The sequence below is a fragment of the Stenella coeruleoalba genome (assembly GCF_951394435.1).
Source record: "Stenella coeruleoalba genome assembly, contig: scaffold_40, whole genome shotgun sequence".
Taxonomy (NCBI): domain Eukaryota; kingdom Metazoa; phylum Chordata; class Mammalia; order Artiodactyla; family Delphinidae; genus Stenella; species Stenella coeruleoalba.
In genome coordinates, this window is record NW_027646100.1 from 2,158,946 (window position 1) to 2,185,073 (window position 26,128).

Consider the following 26,128-nt stretch of genomic DNA (forward strand, 5'->3'; position numbering starts at 1 on the left):
ATACTCTGGGTTCCACATGCATGTTTTAGCTGAAGGAAGAATACCTTAAACCTGGGTAGTTGAAACCCGTGGAATGGGTTCCATGCAATATGACTTCAAAGGGTCTTCATTTGCTCACGAACCTCTCCAGTCCTATTACTGCTGCGTTTATGCCCCTGTACACATGCTTGATTCTCTTTTGGAGACATAGCAATCCATAGGTTTTAAGATACTTACTAGTCAGGTACATTCTTAGGCGTTTAATATGCGGTGTTGAGTCCATTTCGTTGAGCAAGGAGTAGCTCTTGTCTATTCCATATTTGGCTTAAGGAACTTTATCTGTGCTCATTTCAATCTCTGGTTTTATGCAGCACCCCAACTCACCTTTCCCCTTAAGCAAGCATAAGTTGGTTTTCTAAATTTGAGACCCTGTTCTGTTTGGAATTCAGTTCCTGTGTAGCCAAGTTTACATTCCGTGTATTACTGATATCTTATGATGTTTCTTTTTCTGTGTGACTTATTTCAGTTAGAATCATCATACCTGAATCCACTCATTGTGCTGCTAAGGGCCTGATGACATAGATTTCATTGCTGAGTGATATTGCTTTGTAAGTAAATACCACAACTTCTTTATCCATTTTTCACTTTCTGCGATGTTGAACTTGTACTGTAAACGAGGTTCTTGTAAACAGAGCCGTCCCAAACTTTGGGGTGGCTGTGTCTTTTTGATTTTAATTTCCCTAAGCTATAGGACCATAAGTGGCAGTGCCCTAGGCTCTGTTGCTTTGTTTTTCAGATGTTTCAGGAAACACCATACACTTCTCCCGAGTGTCTGTTGGCAATTTACATCCCGCCCATCAGCATAACAAGGCTCCCAGTTCTCCATGGCCTGTCCTGCCTTTCTGGATTTTACACTTTTTTCAGATGGCCCTTTTGACCGGGGGGAAGTGAGACTTCATTGTAGTGCAGATTTCCTTTGCAAGCTTGCTTGGTTGGCCAAAAAGGGCGTATGCGTTTTTTCCTGAAATATATTCAGGAAAAAACGCATACGCCCTTTTTGGCCAAGTGCATCATTGTGGACGTTCTGCCTCTTTTCCTATGCTTTCAATGCAATTCCAGTCTACCTCCTGAAATCGGTTTCCTGCAATTCTGCCCCGCTTTCAAGTCCTCTTGGCAGCCTTACTTCAGTATATTTTTGGACGATAGCTGTCATTTATAACTCTGCAGGTTTGTGAATTACAGTGCCCCTGAGCTCCTTTCTTCAACTCGCTTTCTTGTGAGCTGGCCGCAACACCGCAGGATGGCTTCAGGCCCTAATCTGGTTCCGGCACGGCACGCTGAGCCTTTGGTTAATTCCTCTTCCTGGTGGGAAATGAGAGTTAAATTTGCCCGTCCAGACACCTCCAGCTAGTCTCTCATTGGTTCTCGCTATTCCTGTTCATCTTCCGCAGAAATTGGAAACTGGGCCAAACAGGAGGTTAAAGGGACTGACTCTCCAAGTCGGGAGAGTGTTAGTAAAGCATCTGGAATGTTGCACCCGAGTACCACGGTACGAAAACTGAGACAAATTTGAACACGTCTCCCGATCACATGGTTGATCATACTCTGGGTTCCACATGCATGTTTTAGCTGAAGGAAGAATACCTAAAACCTGGGTAGTTGAAACCCGTGGAATGGGTACCATGCAATATGACTTCAAAGGGTCTTCATTTGCTCACCGAACCTTTCCAATCTTATCACTGCTGCGTTTACGCCCCTGTACACATGCTTGATTCTCTTTCGGAGACATAGCAATCCATAGGTTTTAAGATACTTACTAGTCAGGTACATTCTTAGGTGTTTAATATGCGGTGTTGAGTCCATTTAGTTGAGCAAGGAGTAGCTCTTGTCTATTCCATATTTGGCTTAAGGAACTTTATCTGTGCTCATTTCAATCTCTGGTTTTATGCAGCACCCCAACTCACCTTTCCCCTTAAGCAAGAATAAGTTGGTTTTCTAAATTTGAGACCCTGTTCTGTTCTGTAATTCAGTTCCTGTGTAGCCAAGTTTACATTCCGTGTATTACTGATATCTTATGATGTTTCTTTTTCTGTGTGACTTATTTCAGTTAGAATCATCATACCTGAATCCACTCATTGTGCTGCTAAGGGCCTGATGACACAGATTTCATTGCTGAGTGATATTGCTTTGTAAGTAAATACCACAACTTCTTTATCCATTTTTCACTTTCTGCGATGTTGAACTTGTACTGTAAACGAGGTTCTTGTAAACAGAGCCATTCCAAACTTTGGGGTGGCTGTGTCTTTTTGATTTTAAATTCCCTAAGCTATAGGACCATAAGTGGAAGTGCCCTAGGCTCTGTTGCTTTGTTTTTTAGATGTTTCAGGAAACACCATACACTTCTCCCGAGTGGTTGTTGGCAATTTACATCCCGCCCATCAGCAGAACAAGGCTCCCAGTTCTCCATGGCCTGTCCTGCCTTTCTGGATTTTACACTTTTTTCAGATGGCCCTTTTGACCGGGGGGAAGTGAGACTTCATTGTAGTGCAGATTTCCTTTGCAAGCTTGCTTGGTTGGCCAAAAAGGGCGTATGCGTTTTTTTCCTGAATATATTCAGGAAAAAACACATACGCCCTTTTTGGCCAAGTGCATCATTGTCGAGTTTCTGACTCTCTTCATATGCTTTCAATGCAATTCCAGTCTACCTCCTGAAATCGGTTTCCTGCAATTCTGCCTTGCTTTCAATGCCTCTTCATAGCCTTACCTCAATATATTTTTTAAAAATAGTTGGCCTTTATAACTCTGCAGGTTTTTGAATTGCAGTGGCCCTTAGCTCCATTTTTTAGCTCTTATTTTTGTGGTCTTGCCCCATAACCACAGGATTCCTTGAAGCCCTATTTTTCTTCTGGGGCACCTTGCTGTGCCTTTGGTTAATTCTTCTTACTGATGTGATATTAGAGTGACATGTGCCCATTGAAACCGCTACAGCTAGTTTCTCACTGGTTCCCCCTATTCCCATTCATCCTCTGCACTAACTGCAGACTGTGCGATACCAGAACTTAAAGGCATTGACTCCATGTGGGGATGTTGTTAGTAAAGCGGCTGGAATGTCGATCCGGAGCCCCAGGAGAGGAAAAATGAGGTGCGTTTTAGAAACCTTTCCCGATCATATGGTATACCAGTCGCTGGGTTTCCCAAGCATGGTTTAGCTGTAGGAAGATTCCCTTCAACCTGGAGTGTTGGGACCCTTGGACTGAGTAGCATGAAGTATTGCATTAAACTTTCGGCAGTTGCTCACCAAAGCTCACCAATCCTGTCAGCCCCAAGTGTCCAGCCTTATGTCTTATCCAGCTGTGGGTTTATATGTGGTCAATCCAGGTTGCATCACAGCCCCTGAGCGAATTTTGTAAGAATTTTTCTCTCTTTCATTGTTTCAGCGTTTTGTTTTTAAAATTTATTTCTATAATGGGGTTTAGCTCCTTTTCACTGCTGTGTTTGTGCCGCTCTGCACACACTTGATTCCCTTATGGAGATATATCAATACATGGGTTTTAAGATTCTTATTCCTCAGATATATTTCTCTGCGGTGTATAGGGTGTGTTGAGGCCTGTTCATTGAGCAAGGTGTAGATCTTGTCTAATACCTATTTGGTTTATTGAACGGTATCTGTGCTAATTTCAAACTCTGGTTTTATGCATCACCCCACCTCTCCTTTCCCCTTAAGCTGACATAAGTGTGTTTTCTAAGTGTGAGACACTGTTCTGTTCTGTAATTCATTTCTTGTGCAGCCATATTTACCCTCCCTCTATAAGTGATATCTTATGATATGTTTCTTTTTCTGTTTGACTTATTTCAAGTAGTATTATCGGACCTAAATCCACTCTTTATCCTTCTACTAGCCTTATTACATTGATTTCATGGTGAAGAGATATTCCATTGTACATAAGTACCACATCTTCTTTATCATTGTTCTCTTTCCTGGGATATTTAAGGTGTACTGAAGTTGAGGTTCTTGTAAACAGAGTAGCCCTAAACTGTGGTGTGCTTGTGTCTTGTTGATTTTTAGACTTCCCTAGATATACTCCCATGATTGGAAGTGTCCTATGCTCTGTAGCTCTGTTTTTTAGATGATTTAGGAACCACCATACACTTCTCCAGAGTGGCTCTCGGCAGTTCACACACTGCCCATCAGCGTATAAAGGCTCCCTGTTCTCCATGGCCTGTCCTGCATTTCTGGTTTTTACAATTTTTTAGGATGGCCCTTTTGACCGGTGGGAAGTGAGACTTCTTTGTTGTGCACATTTGCATTGCTTGCTTGCTTCATTGCCCATAAAGTGCGTATGCGTTTTTTCCTGGATATAATCAGGAAAAAACGCATACGCCCTTTTGGGCCAACTGCATCATTGTCGAAATTCTGCTGCTTTTCATGTGCGTTAAAGACGAGTCCAATCTATCTCTTGAAATCTGTTTCTTGCAATTCTGTCTTGCATTCAGATCCTCTTCTTTGCCTTACCTCAACATATTTTTGGACGTTAGTTTTCATTTATAACTCTGCAGGTTTGTGAATTGCAGTGACCCTGAGCTCCATTTTTTAAGTTGCTCTTTTGTGAGCTGGCCTCAAACCCACAGGATTGCTTCAGGCCCTATTTTGGCTCCGGCGAGGCAGGCTGAGCCTTTCTTTAATTCTTATTCTTAATGGGAAATTAGAGTGATATGTGCCCGTCCAAACCCCTACAACTCTTCTCTCATTGGTTCCCCCTCTTCCCGTTCATCCTCCTCACAATTTGCAAAATGTGTGAAACAGAAGTTTAAATGTGCTGATTCTCCAAGTGGGGAGATTCTAAGTAGCGTGGCTGGAATGGTGAACAGGAGCACCAGGAGAGGATAAATGAGGTGCATTTTAGACACATCTCCCGATCACATGGTGTACAGTCCTCTGGGTTTTCCATGCATGTTTTAGCTGTAGGAAGATCCCTTGAACCTGCAGATTTGGGACCCATTGAATGGGTACCAGGTAGTATTACTTTAAAGGGTGTGCATTTCCTCACCCAACCTCACATTTCTCTTAGCGCAAACAGTTTCCAGCCTTATGTCTCATCCTGCTGTGGGTCTAGATGTGTTCAATCCATGTTGCATCACCGTCCCTGAGGAAAAGTTGTAAGAGGTTTTCTCTGTCTCTCTGTCGTTTATTTTTTTCAATTTATTACTATATTGGTTACAGCTGATTTTCAAAGCTCTGTTTCTTGCTGCTGTACATCCACTTGATTCGCGTACAGAGAGACATCAATAAATTCTTTTTCAGATTCTTACCAGTCGTATATATTCTTTTCCGGTGACTTGAGTGTGCTGAGTGCAGTTCTTTTAGCTACCGTGTAGGCCTTGTTGATTATCAGTTTGGTATTTGGAATGGTATCTTTGCTAATTTCAACCTCCTGGATGATGCCTCACCCCTCCCCACCTTTCCCGTTTAGCAGCCTTATGCGTGTTTTCTACATATTTGACTATGTTTTTGTTTTGTAATTTATTTCATGTGTAGCCATTTTGGATTCCACCTTTAAGTGATATCTTATGATATGTGTCTTTTTCTTTTTGAATTCTGTCACTTAGAATGATCATACGTAACTCCTCCGGAGTCGTTACAACTGGCCATATTTCATTGATTTCCAGGCTGAATAATATTCCACTCTACCTAAGTACCACATCTCTATCCATTTTTTCCCTCCAGAGACATTTAAGTTATATCCTAGTCGAGGATCTTTTAAACAGAGAGGGGGTAAACATTGGGGTGCCTGTGTCCTCTCGAATTTTGTTTTTCCCAAGATATACGCCCATGAGTGCAAGTGCCCTATGCTCTGTAGCTCATTTTTTAGATGCTTTAGTAAACACAATACACTTCTCCAGAATGGCCGTTGGCAATATACATTTCCACTATAAGTCTCACAGGGCTCCCTCTTCTCGTTGCCCTGTCCTGCATTTCTGTTGTTTACGCTTTATGAGGATGGCTCTTCTGACTGATGCGAAGTGATATCTTTTGTAGTATTGACTTCCAGTGCCCACCTGTTTGGTTGGCTAAAAAAGTGTATGCCCTTTTCTTGAATATATACAGAAAAGAACGCATACACCCTTTTTGGCCAACTGCAATGTTGGCAATGTTGGCAATGTTCAGCTCCTTTTCTTGTGCTTAATGGCGAGTCCTTTCTACCTCCTCAAATCCCTTTCCTGCCATTCTCCCTTGCTTACAAGTCCTTTTCTCTGACTTTCCTCAAGACATTTTTCAGTGATGGATATTTTCAACTCTGCAGTTTTGTGAATTTTACTGCCCCTGAGTTCCATTGTTCAACTCGTGTTTATGGGAACTGGCCACAAAGCAGCGGGATTTCCTCAAGCCCTATACTGTTTCCATGGGCAACCCTAGCCTTTGGTCAATTCGTCTTCCTGATTGGAAATTAGAGTGACATGTGCCTGTCTGAACACCTAGGACTTGTCTCTCATTGTTCCTCATCCTTCCGCTTCATCCTCTGGACAAATTCCAAACTGTACGCAACAGGATGTTGACAGTGCTGACATCTCCAAGTGGGGAGACTGTTAGTAAAGACGCTGGAGGGGTGAACCCGAGCACCAGGAGATGAGGAGATGAGATGCCTTTTCCAAACTCTTCCCGATCAGACGGTATACCATCCTCTGGGTGTGACAGACATGTTTTAGCAGTAGGAAGAGTCCCATTCATGTAAGGAGAACACCAGGGCTTTTTCAAAATCAGTGTCTCCCCGAAACCCAAACTGGGGAAGTTTTTAAGCTACGGCTACACATATGTTCATTAAGGGCCTTGGGGAGTAGGCAGAGTCCAAACTTTAGATGATTGAAGTCTTCAGGGTCAGAAGCACTCACCACCAGCTTCCCTTAGGCTACACTTTAACTGTCATTGATAGATGATGTCAATAAAAATATCTATTCTTTTTCAGATTATTTCCCCTTATAGGTTATTGCAAAATGTTGAGTGTAGTTCCCTGTGCTATACAGTAGTTCCTTGTTGATGATCTATTTTATACATAGCAGTGTGTATGTGTTCATTCCAAACTGTTAATTTATCCCTCCTCCCACCTTTCCCCTTTGGTAATAATAAATTATAAGATTTTATACTTCTCAGAAATGGGGGAGCTGAAAGAGAGGTATCATTTTCAATGGAAAAGCATTTAAAACAAGATTGAAGGTTTAACCAAGATTATTAGCTGTACATCCTTGGAAAGAAATCACTTCGTTTCTCTAATATTGACCTGACAAATAAGACAAACCTTTTCACTGAACTTGCTTATAAAAAGTGATGGAAATATCAAATGGAAGTGTTAAAAACATCTTATTTTACCCGAGCCTTATACACTGTTCTATGTTAACTACAGTTTGGCTCACACATCTGTTCATTGAGGTTACAATAGTCTCAATTTCTGTTACTGATCCTCCAGAGTGGACCCCAACAAGTGTCCCCCTGCCCAGTGTCATTGGGGCCAACAGATCGAGACTGAGTTTGGTTCACAAGCAAAGGAAACTTTATATTTTGATCAGAGAATGGAGAGGTGAGAGCATGCACTACCCCGTGGGCTGTGGGCTGGGCTGCTGTGTAGAGATCCTGTCAGAGTCAGTGGGAGGGAGGGAGGCGGCGGAGCTCTCGAGGGCCGGGTTGGCTGTAGCTCAGGCTCTATATCGTGGAGTCTGCACTGGGCCCCAGGAGCTGAGGTGTCGACCCAGCCATTCTGCACTAGGAAATCTGGTCTGAAGTGCCGGGTGTAGAACCTCTGCATGCGGGACCCTAGGAGCACGTGAAATTAGACAAAGCACAAAGGATAAAAAAGGTTAGACTTGACTTTATTGCCCAGATTCTATTTTTATCTCCCAGGGATTTTTAATGGGCTTTGCTGGGGACAAACCCCTCCTCTGCCTTTTGTCCCGTTCCTCATTCTTGGAGTGCTGAGGGTGCAGACCCTTCTTCTGTAACTGCTGAGTGCTGAGTTGGGAGCCCTCATACCCTGGGGCGAGGGTCAGAGCTTCTCCCCAGCAGCCTCCCGGTGACGTTGATTGTCCCCAGGACCCCTGCCTCCCTGCTCGTCCACCTGAGCACCAGCATTGGAAGTGTTATAGATTCTAATGACCTTTAAGGGTCCAGGAAAGAGATGTGCAGAGACGCTGTGGGGGCCGGTTTCACCCCGCCCCACATTTGTTCGGCCACCTTAGGCTGACCGTCTCTGCCAGCCTAGATGCTCTGACCAGTAGTCTGCGCTTTCTTCAGTTAGGCCCCTGAATTAACGTACAAACAGCACCAGGTGTCAGAGCCCTGCCCGCTCAACTCCCAGACAGTCCAGGGTCAGTGGTGATCAAGGACCATGATGGCTACTGAGTCAACAGCCTTTTGAAGTAAACAGGAGTCCAGCCGGTCTTATTGGCCACCATCATCACGGTGTCTGTAGGCTTTTCTATGGTGACAGTGTGGTATACTGTTCCCCCGCCAAGATTATTAGCTCCCCTCTGGGTGCAGTAAGTCCTGCAAGCAGTAGTCTACTCTTTTGGGACACACTCTTGTTGTTTTATGAGAGAAACTCCAGGTCAAGTGATGTTCACACGAGTCGTCATGGTGCCCTGTTGCCCCCGGTTATCTCTCTGGATGTTGGAGTTGGAGGGCCTCCTCACTCGAGGTCGGTGTGCCCACGGAGCGAACCCTGCAACTTCAGGGCATGGTTGGTGGTTAGGATCACCACGTGGGGTCCTTTTCCCTTAGGAGGGAGGTGGCCTTTTGGGCTGCTGATTTCCAGGTTTTTAGATACCGCCAGTATCTTGGCCAGATGTGGCAGTGGGCCAAGCCCCTTAGTGACCGTAGTTTATCCTACCTGGATGGCATTCTTGCATTGTTCCATTTCAAGTGGTCCCAGTTTTTGCACTAATTCTCCAATGGCGATTCACCTTTCACCGGGAATGTAAAGGTCAAAGGGTTTAGCTAAATTAGGGAGTTCCAGGGCAAGGGTCTGAATTGACTGCTCTTTCCATTCTTGAAAGGCCACTTCTGGATTCTATTCAAAAGGATCATCATCTTTTCCTTTCAGTGTTTCATATAGAGGCCCAGCTAGTAGACTGTAGTTAGGGATCCAGAAGCAGCAAACCCTGGCCTCCCCAGGAACCCCTAAGCTGTCTTCTAGTTTTAGAAAGGGGTAAGGCTGAAAATGGTTTCTTCCCTTTCCTGGGATGGGCTTCTCTGACCTTCTGTGAGAATGAAGCCCAGGCAGGTCACCGCAGTCTGTGATATTTGAGCTTTTTCTTGGACAACTTCTATCCTTTATTGGCTTGGTAGTTCAGAGGCCTCCTTAGTAGGGCTGGTGATCAGAATGTCGTCTGCATATTGAAGGAGGGTTTCCTTTTCCAGAGGTAGAACTTTTAGGTCTTTAGCTAAGCTTTCCCCAAAGATGGTGTGGGAATTTTTGCACCCTTGGGGCCAGACGGCCCGGAAGTATTGTTTTAGTTGTATGTTGAGTCCTGCCACTCACAAGCCAAAATTTCTTGTGACTCTGGGACTAATGGAATACAAAAGAAGGCATCATTGAAGACTAATACAGAATACCATGTCCTGGTGGTTGGTAGAATGACCAGCAGGGTGTAGGAATTAGGAGCAACTGGAGGTATATCCTCGGTGGCTTCACTGACTGTCCTGACATCCTTTACCAGGTCCCCAGCAGCCCATGGGGCTCTCGTGGTCAGACCAATCCCAGAATATGGAGCTCACCTGGGCAGGTACCCCACCCCCACCCCAGCCCACGGGGCTCTCGTGGTCAGGCCCCTCCCAGGATACAGAGCTACCCTTGCAGGTACCGTGGCAGGGCTGGGCACACAGGAACCGTGCACATAGCCCTCATTGCAGAGCACCCCCAGCTCACCTGTCGCTCAGAGCTGACACAGAGCACCTCAGAGCAGGACTTGAACTAACAAACAGCAGCTGCGACAGGTCTGTGACCCTGGGCATCACTCCGTGAGGCCTCCCTCCACCTGGTCTTCCAGAGACTTCCACTGCACCCGGGGCACCAGGCCTCTGTCTCCAACCACCACCCACCCCTCCTCTGCCTGACTCCTGGGTTCCTCTCATTAGGAGAGGGTTTTCTTGAAGTTGTCTCCCACTCATGGGCCAGATAAAATGATTAGAAAACAAGCCAAAGCTGCAGCCCCTTGTCTATCCTGACTCTCAGGAGCCCACACCTGTTCCTTGGACCTGGCCGGTTCAGCAAGTTCCATTTTCTGCAACTGTGAGCCCCTGAGGGGTGATGATTGGCTGACCTGGGCAGCCTTACCGTGCCGGCCAGCCCTCCCCAGGTGTGCCTGGGTTGAGATCAATATAAATACCACTCCAGGCAGCAAGAGCCCCTGCAGCCGTGCCTGACGCCATTTTCTCTGCCCTGTCAGCAGTCTCGGGGCTGGGCTGGTGGGAGGGAGTGAGAGGCCACGGCTTTGTGGGTGGCCCAGTGTGAGTGGGGCTCTGCTGGACTTTCTGCAGCAGTTGCCAGGCTGCCACCTGCTAAAGAAGAGGATGTGTCACCCATACCTGCTGCTGGAATTTCTCCCTGGGCAGAGGTGAGGAAGGAAAAAAGCAGTGGGGGCAGGGACAGGACGGGTATCTCAGGCAGGGAAATGGAAATCTTCCAGAAGAGCACCCAGGGCCAGGACCATCCTGGCTGGCCTGCAGGCACCAAGTCGGCCGGCATGCTGTCACTCGTGTGGCTCTATGGCCCTTCCTCTAGGCTTTCAAGTCCTTGTATATATTCAGGTGTTTTACCTGGGACGGGTGGGAATAGTTCAGCAGCAACTGGCCTGGGGCTCAGCTCACGTTTACTCACAGATGCCTCGGCACGGTGCCCCAGCTTTGCAATGAGGACGCTTGTTGCGTGGGGGCTGCTGGCTGAATGGGAGACGATTCCCCACCACTGACCAACTTCAGAATTGTTTACAACTGGAGCAAGTGCCCTGATACGGTTTTCCTCTGTGGAACTGGTGGGTTCTGTGTTTTTTTTCTCTTTTTCGTTTTTGGTTCAAGGTAGATTTTATTCCTCTTTTTTGTATTTACAGATATAAGCATGGAAATAATTTATTCATATAAATACATGTATGTGCAGGGAATAATTGTTTTTTCTGTTTTATTTTTTAAATTTTACTTCTTTTTAATTTTGAATTTTATTTTATATTTTTATACAGCAGGTTCTTATTGGTTATCTATTTTATACATATAAATGTATACATGCCAATCCCAGTCTCTCAACTCCTCCCACCACCACCCCCCCAACAGCTTTCCCCCCTTGTTGTCCATACGTTTGTTGTCTACATCTGTTGCTCTGTTTATGCCTTGCAAAATGGTTAATCTGTACAGTTTTTCTAGGTTCCACATATATGCATGAATATACAAGATTTGTTTTTCTCTTTCTGACTTACTTCACTCTGTATGACAGTCTCTAGATCCATCGACGTCTCTACAAATGACCCAATTTCATTCCTTTTCATGGCTTAGTAATATTCCATTTTATATATGTACCACAGCTTTATGCATTCGTCTGTCTGTGGGCATTTAGGTTGCTTCCATTACCTCGATATTGTAAATAGTGATGCAATGAACATTGCGGTGAATGACTCTTTTTGATTTATGGTTTTGTCTGGGTATATGTCCAGTACTGGGATTGCTGTATCATATGGTAATTCTATTGTTAGTTTCTTAAGAAATTCCATATTGTTCTCCATAATGACTGTATCAATTTATATTCCCAACAATAGTGGAAGAGGGTTCCTTTTCTCCAGACCCTTTCCAGCATTTTTTGTTTGTAGATTTTCAATGATGCCTATTCTACCAGGTGTGAGGTGATACCTCATTGTTGAATCCATTTCGTTGAGCAAGGGGTAGCTCTTGTCTATTACATATTTGGCTTATGGAACGGTATCTGTGCTAATTTCAAACTCTGCTTTTATGCAGCACCCCAACTCACCTTCCCCCTTAAGCAGGCATAAGTTGGTTTTCTAAACTTGAGACCCTGTTCTGTTTTGTAATTCAGTTCATGTGTAGCCAAGTTCACATTCCGTGTATTAGTGATACCTTATGATGTTTCTTTTTCTGTGTGACTTATTTCACTTAGAATCATCGTGCCTCAATCCACTCATTATGCTGGTACGGGCCTGGTGACATAGATTTCATTGCTGACTGGTATTCTGTTGTACAGAAGTACCGCAACTTCTTTATCCATTATTTGCTCTCTGGGATATTTAACTTGTGCCGTAGAAGAGATTCCTGTAAAAAGAGCCGTCCCAAATTTTGGGGTTGCTGTGTCTTTTTGATATTAATTTCCCTAAGCTATAGGACCATAAGTGGAAGTGCCCTAGGCTCTGTTGCTTTGTTTTTTAGATGTTTCAGGAAACACCATACACTTCTCCCGAGTGTCTGTTGGCAATTTACATCCCGCCCATCAGCATAACAAGGCTCCCAGTTCTCCATGGCCTGTCCTGCCTTTCTGGATTTTACACTTTATTCTGATGGCCCTTTTGACCGGGGGGAAGTGAGACTTCATTGTAGTGCAGATTTCCTTTGCAAGCTTGCTTGGTTGGCCAAAAAGGGCGTATGCGTTTTTTCCTGAATATATTCAGGAAAAAACGCATATGCCCTTTTGGCAAAGTGCATCACTGTGGACGTTCTGCCTCTGTTCCTACGCTTTCAATGCAATTTAAGTCTACCTCCTGAAATCGGTATCCTGCAATTCTGCCCCGCTTTCAAGTCCTCTTGGCAGCCTTACTTCAGTATATTTTTGGACGATAGCTGTCATTTATAACTCTGCAGGTTTGTGAATTACAGAGCCCCTGAGCTCCTTTCTTCAACTCGCTTTCATTTGAGCTGGCCGCAACACCGCAGGATGGCTTCAGGCCCTAATCTGGTTCCGGCATGGCACGCTGAGCCTTTGGTTAATTCCTCTTCCTGGTGGGAAATTAGAGTTAAATTTGCCAATCCAGACACCTCCCGCTTGTCTCTCATTGGTTCTCCCTATTCCTGTACATCTTCCGCAGAAATTGCAAACTGGGCCAAACAGGAGGTTAAAGGCACTGACTCTCCAAGTGGGGAGAGTGTTAGTAAAGCGTCTGGAATGTTGCACCGAAGTACCAGGGGATGAAAACTGAGACATATTTGAACATGTCTCCCGATCACACGGTTGATCATACTCTGGGTTCCACATGCATATTTTAGCTGAAGAAAGAATACCTTAAACCTGGAGAGTTGAGACCCGTGGAATGGGTACCATGCAATATGACTTCAAAGGGTCTTCATTTGCTCACCGAATCTCTCCAATCCTATCACTGCTGCGTTTATGACCCTTGTACACACGCTTGATTCTCTTTTGGAGACATAGCAATCCATAGGTTTTAAGATACTTACTAGTCAGGTATATTCTTAGGCGTTTAATATGGGGTGTGGAGTCCATTTCGTTGAGCAAGGAGTAGCTCTTGTCTATTCCATATTTGGCTTAAGGAACTTTATCTTTGCTCATTTCAGTCTCTGGTTTTATGCAGCACCCCAACTCACCTTTCCACTTAAGCAAGCATAAGTTGGTTTTCTATATTTGAGACCCTGTTCTGTTTTGTAATTCAGTTCCTCTGTAGCCAAGTTTAAATTCCATGTATTAGTGATATTTTTTGATGTTTCTTTTTCTGTTAGACTTATTTCAGTTAGAATCACCATACCCGAATCCACTCATTATGCTGCTACGGGCCTGGTGACACAGATTTCATTGCTGAGTGATATTGCTTTGTACATGAGTACCACAAATTCTTTATCCATTTTTCACTTTCTGTGATATTGAACTTGTACGGTAAACGAGGTTCTTGTAAACAGAGGCGTCCCAAACTTTGGGGTGGCTTGTCTTTTTGATTTTAATTTCCCTAAGCTATAGGACCATAAGTGGAAGTGCACTAGGCTCTGTTGCTTTGTTTTTTAGATGTTTCAGGAAACACCATACACTTCTCCGGAGTGGCTGTTGGCAATTTACATCCCACCCATCAGCATAAGAAGGCTCCCAGTTCTCCATGGCCTGTTGCCTTTCCGGATTTTACACTTTTTTCAGATGGCCCTTTTGACCGGGGGGAAGTGAGACTTCATTGTAGTGCAGATTTCCTTTGCAAGCTTGCTTGGTTGGCCAAAAAGGGCGTATGCGTTTTTTCCTGAATATATTCAGGAAAAAACGCATACGCCCTTTTTGGCCAGGTGCCTCATTGTGGACGTTCTGCCTCTTTTCCTATGCTTTCAATGTAATTCCAGTCTACCTCCTGAAATCGGTTTCCTGCAATTCTGCCCCGCTTTCAAGTCCTCTTGGCAGCCTTACTTCAGTCTATTTTTGGACGATAGCTGTCATTTATAACTCTGCTGGTTTGTCAATTGCAGTGCCCCTGAGCTCCTTTCTTCAACTCGCTTTCTTGTGAGCTGGCCGCAACACCGCAGGATGGCTTCAGGCCCTAATCTGGTTCCGGCCCGGCATGCTGAGCCTTTGGTTAATTCCTCTTCCTGGTGGGAAATGAGAGTTAAATTTGCCCGTCCAGACACCTCCAGCTAGCCTCTCATTGGTTCTCGCTATTCCTGTTCATCTTCCGCAGAAATTGCAAACTGGGCCAAACAGGAGGTTAAAGGGACTGACTCTCCAAGTCGGGAGAGTGCTAGTAAAGCGTCTGGAATGTTGCACCCGAGTACCAGGGGAGGAAAACTGAGACATATTTGAACACGTCTCCCGTTCACATGGTTGATCATACTCTGGGTTCCACATGCATGTTTTAGCTGAAGGAAGAATACCTTAAACCTGGAGAGTTGAGACCCGTGGAATGGGTACCATGCAATATGACTTCAAAGGGTCTTCATTTGCTCACCGAACCTCTCCAATCCTATCACTGCTGCGTTTATGCCCCTGTACACATGCTTTATTCTCTTTTGGAGGCATAGCAATCCATAGGTTTTAAGATACTTACTAGTCAGGTACATTCTTAGGCATTTAATATGGGGTTTTGAGTCCATTTCGTTGAGCAAGGAGTAGCTCTTGTCTATTCCATATTTGGCTTAAGGAACTTTATCTGTGCTCATTTCAATCTCTGGTTTTATGCAGCACCCCAACTCACGTTTCCCCTTAAGCAAGCATAAGTTGGTTTTCTAAATTTGAGACCCTGTTCTGTTCTGTAATTCAGTTCCTGTATAGCCAAGTTTACATTCCGTGTATTAGTGATATCTTATGATGTTTCTTTTTCTGTGTGACTTATTTCAGTTAGAATCATCGTACCTGAATCCACTCATTATGCTGCTACGGGCCTGATGACATAGATTTCATTGCTGAGTGATACTGCATTGTACGTAAGTACCACAACTTCTTTATCCATTTTTCACTTTCTGCGATGTTGAACTTGTACTGTAAACGAGGTTCTTGTAAACAGAGCCGTTCGAAACTTTGGGGTGGCTGTGTCTTTTTGATTTTAATTTCCCTAAGCTATAGGACCATAAGTGGAAGTGCCCTAGGTTCTGTTGCTTTGTTTTTTAGATGTTTCAGGAAACACCATACACTTCTCCCGAGTGGTTGTTGGCAATTTACATCCCGCCCATCAGCATAACAAGGCTCCCAGTTCTCCATGGCCTGTCCTGCCTTTCTGGATTTTACACTTTTTTCAGATGGCCCTTTTGACCGGGGGGAAGTGAGACTTCATTGTAGTGCAGATTTCCTTTGCAAGCTTGCTTGGTTGGCCAAAAAGGGCGTATGCGTTTTTTCCTGAATATATTCAGGAAAAAACGCATACGCCCTTTTTGGCCAAGTGCATCATTGTGGACGTTCTGCCTCTTTTCCTATGCTTTCAATGCAATTCCAGTCTACCTCCTGAAATCGGTTTCCTGCAATTCTGCCCCGTTTTCAAGTCCTTTTGGCAGCCTTACTTCTGTATATTTTTGGACGATAGCTGTCATTTATAACTCTGCAGGTTTGTGAATTACAGTGCCCCTGAGCTCCTTTCTTCAACTCGCTTTCTTGTGACCTGGCCGCAACACCGCAGGATGGCTTCAGGCCCTAATCTGGTTCCGGCACGGCACGCTGAGCCTTTGGTTATTTCCTCTTCCTGGTGGGAAATGAGAGTTAAATTTGCCCGTCCAGACACCTCCAGCTAGTCTCTCATTGGTTCTCGCTATTCCTGTTCATCTTCCGCAGAAATTGCAAACTGGGCCAAACAGGAGGTTAAAGGGACTGACTCTCCAAGTGGGGAGAGTGTTAGTAAAGCGTCTGGAATGTTGCACCCGAGTACCAGGGGAGGAAAACTGAGACATATTTGAACACGTCTCCCCTTCACATGGTTGATCATACTCTGGGTTCCCCATGCATGTTTTAGCTGAAGAAAGAATACCTTAAACCTGGAGAGTTGGGACCCGTGTAATGGGTACCATGCAATATGACTTCAAAGGGTCTTCATTTGCTCACCGAAACTCTCCAATCCTATCACTGCTGCGTTTATGCCCCTGTACACACGCTTGATTCTCTTTTGGAGACATAGCAATCCATAGGTTTTAAGATACTTACTAGTCAGGTACGTTCTTAGGCGTTTAATATGGGGTGTTGAGTCCATTTCGTTGAGCAAGGAGTAGCTCTTGTGTATTCCATATTTGGCTTAAGGACCTTTATCTGTGCTCATTTCAATCTCTGGTTTTATACAGCACACCAACTCACCTTTCCCCTTAAGCAAGCATAAGTTGGTTTTCTAAATTTGAGACCCTGTTCTGTTTTGGAATGCAGTTCGTGTGTAGCCAAGTTTACATTCCGTGTATTAGTGATATCTTATGATGTTTCTTTTTCTGTGTGACTTATTTCTGTTAGAATCATCGTACCTGAATCCACTCATTATGCTGCTATGGGCCTGATGACATAGATTTCATTGCTGAGTGATACTGCATTGTACGTAAGTACCACAAGTTCTTTATCCATTTTTCACTTTCTGTGATATTGAACTTGTACGGTAAACGCGGTTCTTGTAAACGGAGGCGTCCCAAACTTTGGGGTGGCTGTGTCTTTTTGATTTTAATTTCCCTAAGCTATAGGACCATAAGTGGAAGTGCCCTAGGCTCTGTTGCTTTGTTTTTTAGATGTTTCAGGAAACACCATACACTTCTCCTGAGTGTCTGTTGGCAATTTACATCCCGCCCATCAGCATAACAAGGCTCCCAGTTCTCCATGGCCTGTCCTGCCTTTCTGGATTTTACACTTTTTTCAGATGGACCTTTTGACCGGGGAGAAGTGAGACTTCATTGTAGTGCAGATTTCCTTTGCAAGTTTGCTTGGTTGGCCAAAAAGGGCGTATGCGTTTTTTCCTGAATATATTCAGGAAAAAACGCATACGCCCTTTTTGGCCAAGTGCATCATTGTGGACGTTCTGCCTCTTTTCCTATGCTTTCAATGCAATTCCAGTCTACCTCCTGAAATCGGTTTCCTGCAATTCTGCCCCGCTTTCAAGTCCTCTTGGCAGCCTTACTTCAGTATATTTTTGGACGATAGCTGTCATTTATAACTCTGCAGGTTTGTGAATTACAGTGCCCCTGAGCTCCTTTCTTCAACTCGCTTTCTTGTGACCTGGCCGCAGCACCGCAGGATGTCTTCAGGCTCTAATCTGGTTCTGGCACGGCACGCTGAGCGTTTGGTTATTTCCTCTTCCTGGTGGGAAATGAGAGTTAAATTTGCCCATCCAGACACCTCCAGCTAGTTTCTCATTGGTTCTCGCTATTCCTGTTCATCTTCCGCAGAAATTGCAAACTGGGCCAAACAGGAGGTTAAAGGGACTGACTCTCCAAGTGGGGAGAGTGTTAGTAAAGCGTCTGGAATGTTGCACCCGAGTACCAGGGTACGAAAACTGAGACATATTTGAACACGTCTCCCGATCACATGGTTGATCATACTCTGGGTTCCACATGCATGTTTTAGCTGAAGGAAGAATACCTTAAACCTGGGTAGTTGAAACCCGTGGAATGGGTACCATGCAATATGACTTCAAAGGGTCTTCATTTGCTCACCGAACCTCTCCAATCCTATCACTGCTGCGTTTATGCCCCTGTACACATGCTTGATTCTCTTTCGGAGACATAGCAATCCATAGGTTTTAAGATACTTACAAGTCAGGTACATTCTTAGGCGTTTAATATGCGGTGTTGAGTCCATTTCGTTGAGCAAGGAGTAGCTCTTGTCTATTCCATATTTGGCTTAAGGAACTTTATCTGTGCTCATTTCAATCTCTGGTTTTATGCAGCACCCCAACTCACCTTTCCCCTTAAGCAAGCATAAGTTGTTTTTCTAAATTTGAGACCCTGTTCTGTTCTGTAATTCAGTTCCTGTGTAGCCAAGTTTCCATTCCGTGTATTACTGATATCTTATGATGTTTCTTTTTCTGTGTGACTTATTTCAGTTAGAATCATCATACCTGAATCCACTCATTGTGCTGCTACGGGCCTGATGACACAGATTTCATTGCTGAGTGATATTGCTTTGTAAGTAAATACCACAACTTCTTTATCCATTTTTCACTTTCTGCGATGTTGAACTTGTACTGTAAACGAGGTTCTTGTAAACAGAGCCGTTCCAAACTTTGGGGTGGCTGTGTCTTTTTGATATTAATTTCCCTAAGCTATAGGACCATAAGTGGAAGTGCCCTAGGCTCTGTTGCTTTGTTTTTTAGATGTTTCAGGAAACACCATACACTTCTCCCAAGTGTCTGTTGGCAATTTACATCCCGCCCTTCAGCATAACAAGGCTCCCAGTCTCAATGGCCTGTCCTGCCTTTCTGGATTTTACACTTTTTTCAGATGGCCCTTTTGACCGGGGGGAAGTGAGACTTCATTGTAGTGCAGATTTCCTTTGCAAGCTTGCTTGGTTGGCCAAAAAGGGCGTATGCGTTTTTTCCTGAATATATTCAGGAAAAAACGCATACGCCCTTTTTGGCCAAGTGCATCATTGTGGACGTTCTGCCTCTTTTCCTATGCTTTCAATGCAATTCCCGTCTACCTCCTGAAATCGGTTTCCTGCAATTCTGCCCCGCTTTCAAGTCCTCTTGGCAGCCTTACTTCAGTATATTTTTGGACGATAGCTGTCATTTATAACTCTGCAGGTTTGTGAATTACAGTGCCCCTGAGCTCCTTTCTTCAACTCGCTTTCTTTTGAGCTGGCCGCAACACCGCAGGATGGCTTCAGGCCCTAATCTGGTTCCGGTACGGCACGCTGAGCCTTTGGTTATTTCCTCTTCCTGGTGGGAAATGAGAGTTAAATTTGCCCGTCCAGACACCTCCAGCTAGCCTCTCATTGGTTCTCGCTATTCCTGTTCATCTTCCGCAGAAATTGCAAACTGGGCCAAACAGGAGGTTAAAGGCGCTGACTCTCCAAGTGGGGAGAGTGTTAGTAAAGCGTCTGGAATGTTGCACCCGAGTACCAGGGGAAGAAAACTGAGACATATTTGAACACGTCTCCCGTTCACATGGTTGATCATACTCTGGGTTCCACATGCATGTTTTAGCTGAAGGAAGAATACCTTAAACCTGGAGAGTTGAGACCCGTGGAATGGGTACCATGCAATATGACTTCAAAGGGTCTTCATTTGCTCACCGAACCTCTCCAATCCTATCACTGCTGCGTTTATGCCCCTGTACACATGCATGATTCTCTTTTGGAGACATAGCAATCCATAGGTTTTACGATACTTACTAGTCAGGTACATTCTTAGGCGTTTAATATGCGGTGTTGAGTCCATTTCGTTGAGCAAGGAGTAGCTCTTGTCTATTCCATATTTGACTTAAGGAACTTTATCTGTGCTCATTTCAATCTCTGGTTTTATGCAGCACCCCAACTCACCTTTACCCTTAAGCAAGCATAAGTTGGTTTTCTAAATTTGAGACCCTGTTCTGTTCTGTAATTCAGTTCCTGTGTAGCCAAGTTTACATTCCGTGTATTACTGATATCTTATGATGTTTCTTTTTCTGTGTGACTTATTTCAGTTAGAATCATCATAACTGAATCCACTCATTGTGATGCTAAGGGCCTGATGACATAGATTTCATTGCTGAGTGATATTGCTTTGTAAGTAAATACCACAACTTCTTTATCCATTTTTCACTTTCTGCGATGTTGAACTTGTACTGTAAACGAGGTTCTTGTAAACAGTGGCATCCCAAACTTTGGGGTGGCTGTGTCTTTTTGATTTTAATTTCCCTAAGCTATAGGACCATAAGTGGCAGTGCCCTAGGCTCTGTTGCTTTGTTTTTTAGATGTTTCAGGAAACACCATACACTTCTCCCGAGTGTCTGTTGGCAATTTACATCCCGCCCATCAGCATAACAAGGCTCCCAGTTCTCCATGGCCTGTCCTGCCTTTCTGGATTTTACACTTTTTTCAGATGGCCCTTTTGACCGGGGGGAAGTGAGACTTCATTGTAGTGCAGATTTCCTTTGCAAGCTTGCTTGGTTGGCCAAAAAGGGCGTATGCGTTTTTTCCTGAATATATTCAGGAAAAAACGCATACGCCCTTTTTGGCCAAGTGCATCATTGTGGACGTTCTGCCTCTTTTCCTATGCTTTCAATGCAATTCCAGTCTACCTCCTGAAATCGGTTTCCTGCAATTCTGCCCCGCTTTCAAGTCCTCTTGGCAGCCTTACTTCAGTCTATTTTTGGACGATAGCTGTCATTTATAACTCTGCAGGTTTGTGAATTACAGTGCCCCTGAGCTCCTTTCTTCAACTTGCTTTCTTGTGACCTGGCCGCAACACCGCAGGATGGCTTCAGGCCCTAATCTGGTTCCGGCACGGCACGCTGAGCCTTTGGTTATTTCCTCTTCCTGGTGGCAAATGAGAGTTAAATTTGCCCGTCCAGACACCTTCAGCTAGCCTCTCATTGGTTCTCGCTATTCCTGTTCATCTTCCGCAGAAATTGCAAACTGGGCCAAACAGGAGGTTAAAGGCGCTGACTCTCCAAGTGGGGAGAGTGTTAGTAAAGCGTCTGGAATGTTGCACCCGAGTACCAGGGGAGGAAAACTGAGACATATTTGAACACGTCTCCCGTTCACATGGTTGATCATACTTGGGTTCCACATGCATGTTTTAGCTGAAGGAAGAATACCTTAAACCTGGAGAGTTGAGACCCGTGTAATGGGTACCATGCAATATGACTTCAAAGGGTCTTCATTTGCTCACCGAACCTCTCCAATCCTATCACTGCTGCGTTTATGCCCCTGTACACATGCTTGATTCTCTTTTGGAGACATAGCAATCCATAGGTTTTACGATACTTACTAGTCAGGTACATTCTTAGGCGTTTAATATGCGGTGTTGAGTCCATTTCGTTGAGCAAGGAGTAGCTCTTGTCTATTCCATATTTGACTTAAGGAACTTTATCTGTGCTCATTTCAATCTCTGGTTTTATGCAGCACCCCAACTCACCTTTACCCTTAAGCAAGCATAAGTTGGTTTTCTAAATTTGAGACCCTGTTCTGTTCTGTAATTCAGTTCCTGTGTAGCCAAGTTTACATTCCGTGTATTAATGATATCTTATGATGTTTCTTTTTCTGTGTGACTTATTTCAGTTAGAATCATCATACCTGAATCCACTCATTGTGATGCTAAGGGCCTGATGACATAGATTTCATTGCTGAGTGATATTGCTTTGTAAGTAAATACCACAACTTCTTTATCCATTTTTCACTTTCTGCGATGTTGAACTTGTACTGTAAACGAGGTTCTTGTAAACAGAGGCGTCCCAAACTTTGGGGTGGCTGTGTCTTTTTGATTTTAATTTCCCTAAGCTATAGGACCATAAGTGGCAGTGCCCTAGGCTCTGTTGCTTTGTTTTTTAGATGTTTCAGGAAACACCATACACTTCTCCCAAGTGTCTGTTGGCAATTTACATCCCGCCCATCAGCATAACAAGGCTCCCAGTTCTCCATGGCCTGTCCTGCCTTTCTGGATTTTACACTTTTTTCAGATGGCCCTTTTGACCGGGGGGAAGTGAGACTTCATTGTAGTGCAGATTTCCTTTGCAAGCTTGCTTGGTTGGCCAAAAAGGACGTATGCGTTTTTTCCTGAATATATTCAGGAAAAAACGCATAAGCCCTTTTTGGCCAAGTGCATCATTGTGGACGTTCTGCCTCTTTTCCTATGCTTTCAATGCAATTCCAGTCTACCTCCTGAAATCGGTTTCCTGCAATTCTGCCCCGCTTTCAAGTCCTCTTGGCAGCCTTACTTCAGTCTATTTTTGGACGATAGCTGTCATTTATAACTCTGCAGGTTTGTGAATTACAGTGCCCCTGAGCTCCTTTCTTCAACTCGCTTTCTTGTGACCTGGCCGCAACACCGCAGGATGGCTTCAGGCCCTAATCTGGTTCCGGTACGGCACGCTGAGCCTTTCGTTAATTCCTCTTCCTGGTGGGAAATGAGAGTTAAATTTGCCCGTCCAGACACCTCCAGCTAGCCTCTCATTGGTTCTCGCTATTCCTGTTCATCTTCCGCAGAAATTGCAAACTGGGCCAAACAGGAGGTTAAAGGGACTGACTCTCCAAGTGGGGAGAGTGTTAGTAAAGCGTCTGGAATGTTGCACCCGAGTACCAGGGGAGGAAAACTGAGACATATTTGAACACGTCTCCCAATCACATGGTTGATCATACTCTAGGTTCCACATGCATGTTTTAGCTGAAGGAAGAATACCTTAAAACTGGGTAGTTGAAACCCGTGGAATGGGTACCATGCAATATGACTTCAAAGGGTCTTCATTTGCTCACCGAACCTCTCCAATCCTATCACTGCTGCGTTTATGCCCCTGTACACATGCTTGATTCTCTTTCGGAGACATAGCAATCCATAGGTTTTAAGATACTTACAAGTCAGGTACATTCTTAGGCGTTTAATATGGGGTGTTGAGTCCATTTCGTTGAGCAAGGAGTAGCTCTTGTCTATTCCATATTTGGCTTAAGGAACTTTATCTGTGCTCATTTCAATCTCTGGTTTTATGCAGCACCCCAACTCACCTTTACCCTTAAGCAAGCATAAGTTGTTTTTCTAAATTTGAGACCCTGTTCTGTTCTGTAATTCAGTTCCTGTGTAGCCAAGTTTCCATTCCGTGTATTACTGATATCTTATGATGTTTCTTTTTCTGTGTGCCTTATTTCAGTTAGAATCATCATACTTGAATCCACTCATTGTGCTGCTAAGGGCCTGATGACATAGATTTCATTGCTGAGTGATATTGCTTTGTAAGTAAATACCACAACTTCTTTATCCATTTTTCACTTTCTGCGATGTTGAACTTGTACTGTAAACGAGGTTCTTGTAAACAGAGCCGTTCCAAACTTTGGGGTGGCTGTGTCTTTTTGATTTTAATTTCCCTAAGCTATAGGAGCATAAGTGGCAGTGCCCTATGCTCTGTTGCTTTGTTTTTTAGATGTTTCAGGAAACACCATACACTTCTCCCCAGTGTCTGTTGGCAATTTACATCCCGCCCATCAGCATAACAAGGCTCCCAGTTCTCCATGGCCTGTCCTGCCTTTCTGGATTTTACACTTTTTTCAGATGGCCCTTTTGACCGGGGGGAAGTGAGACTTCTTTGTAGTGCAGATTTCCTTTGCAAGCTTGCTTGGTTGGCCAAAAAGGGCGTATGCGTTTTTTCCTGAATATATTCAGGAAAAAACGCATACGCCCTTTTTGGCCAAGTGCATCATTGTGGACGTTCTGCCTCTTTTCCTATGCTTTCAATGCAATTCCAGTCTACCTCCTGAAATCGGTTTCCTGCAATTCTGCCCCACTTTCAAGTCCTCTTGGCAGCCTTACTTCAGTCTATTTTTGGACGATAGCTGTCATTTATAACTCTGCAGGTTTGTGAATTACAGTGCCCCTGAGCTCCTTTCTTCAACTCGCTTTCTTGTGACCTGGCCGCAACACCGCAGGATGGCTTCAGGCCCTAATCTGGTTCCGGCCCGGCATGCTGAGCCTTTGGTTATTCCTCTTCCTGGTGGGAAATGAGAGTTAAATTTGCCCGTCCAGACACCTCCAGCTAGCCTCTCATTGGTTCTCGCTATTCCTGTTCATCTTCCGCAGAAATTGCAAACTGGGCCAAACAGGAGGTTAAAGGGACTGACTCTCCAAGTGGGGAGAGTGTTAGTAAAGCGTCTGGAATGTTGCACCCGAGTACCAGGGGAGGAAAACTGAGACATATTTGAACACATCTCCCGATCACATGGTTGATCATACTCTAGGTTCCACATGCATGTTTTAGCTGAAGGAAGAATACCTTAAACCTGGGTAGTTGAAACCCGTGGAATGGGTACCATGCAATATGACTTCAAAGGGTCTTCATTTGCTCACCGAACCTCTCCAATCCTATCACTGCTGCGTTTATGCCCCTGTACACATGCTTGATTCTCTTTCGGAGACATAGCAATCCATAGGTTTTAAGATACTTACAAGTCAGGTACATTCTTAGGCGTTTAATATGCGGTGTTGAGTCCATTTCGTTGAGCAAGGAGTAGCTCTTGTCTATTCCATATTTGACTTAAGGAACTTTATCTGTGCTCATTTCAATCTCTGGTTTTATGCAGCACCCCAACTCACCTTTACCCTTAAGCAAGCATAAGTTGGTTTTCTAAATTTGAGACCCTGTTCTGTTCTGTAATTCAGTTCCTGTGTAGCCAAGTTTACATTCCGTGTATTACTGATATCTTATGATGTTTCTTTTTCTGTGTGACTTACTTCAGTTAGAATCATCATACCTGAATCCACTCATTGTGCTGCTAAGGGCCTGATGACACAGATTTCATTGCTGAGTGATATTGCTTTGTAAGTAAATACCACAACTTCTTTATCCATTTTTCACTTTCTGCGATGTTGAACTTGTACTGTAAACGAGGTTCTTGTAAACAGAGCCGTTCCAAACTTTGGGGTGGCTGTGTCTTTTAGATTTTAATTTCCCTAAGCTATAGGACCATAAGTGGAAGTGCCCTAGGCTCTGTTGCTTTGTTTTTTAGATGTTTCAGGAAACACCATACACTTCTCCCGAGTGGTTGTTGGCAATTTACATCCCGCCCATCAGCATAACAAGGCTCCCAGTTCTCCATGGCCTGTCCTGCCTTTCTGGATTTTACACTTTTTTCAGATGGCCCTTTTGACCGGGGGGAAGTGAGACTTCATTGTAGTGCAGATTTCCTTTGCAAGCTTGCTTGGTTGGCCAAAAAGGGCGTATGCGTTTTTTCCTGAATATATTCAGGAAAAAACGCATACGCCCTTTTTGGCCAAGTGCATCATTGTGGACGTTCTGCCTCTTTTCCTATGCTTTCAATGCAATTCCAGTCTACCTCCTGAAATCGGTTTCCTGCAATTCTGCCCCGCTTTCAAGTCCTCTTGGCAGCCTTACTTCAGTCTATTTTTGGACGATAGCTGTCATTTATAACTCTGCAGGTTTGTGCATTACAGTGCCCGTGAGCTCCTTTCTTCAACTTGCTTTCTTGTGACCTGGCAGCAACACCGCAGGATGGCTTCAGGCCCTAATCTGGTTCCGGCACGGCACGCTGAGCCTTTGGTTATTTCCTTTTCCTGTTGGGAAATGAGAGTTAAATTTGCCCGTCCAGACACCTCCAGCTAGTCTCTCATTGGTTCTCGCTATTCCTGTTCATCTTCCGCAGAAATTGCAAACTGGGCCAAACAGGAGGTTAAAGGCGCTGACTCTCCAAGTGGGGAGAGTGTTAGTAAAGCGTCTGGAATGTTGCACCCGAGTACCAGGGGAGGAAAACTGAGACATATTTGAACACGTCTCCCGTTCACATGGTTGATCATACTTGGGTTCCACATGCATGTTTTAGTTGAAGGAAGAATACCTTAAACCTGGAGAGTTAAGACCCGTGTAATGGGTACCATGCAATATGACTTCAAAGGGTCTTCATTTGCTCACCGAACCTCTCCAATCCTATCACTGCTGCGTTTATGCCCCTGTACACATGCTTGATTCTCTTTTGGAGACATAGCAATCCATAGGTTTTTAAGATACTTACTAGTCAGGTACATTCTTAGGCATTTAATATGCGATGTTGAGTCCATTTCGTTGAGCAAGGAGTAGCTCTTGTCTATTCCATAT

The 26,128-nt window shown here is 44.4% G+C and overlaps 1 long non-coding RNA gene across 8 annotated transcripts in view; it reads left to right on the top strand.

The window, feature by feature from the left end:
* The window catches only part of LOC307181340, a 1,758,975-nt gene that overhangs the window by 1,496,105 nt on the left and 236,742 nt on the right, over window positions 1-26,128 (top strand). Inside the window, exon 12 of one of the 8 annotated variants that reach the window (XR_013826457.1) lies at window positions 16,863-16,948. The exons of the other annotated variants lie outside the window; for them this stretch is intronic. This is a non-coding gene — a long non-coding RNA (uncharacterized lncRNA). The remainder of the gene's footprint in view (window positions 1-16,862; window positions 16,949-26,128) is intronic. 8 annotated transcript variants of the gene reach the window in all.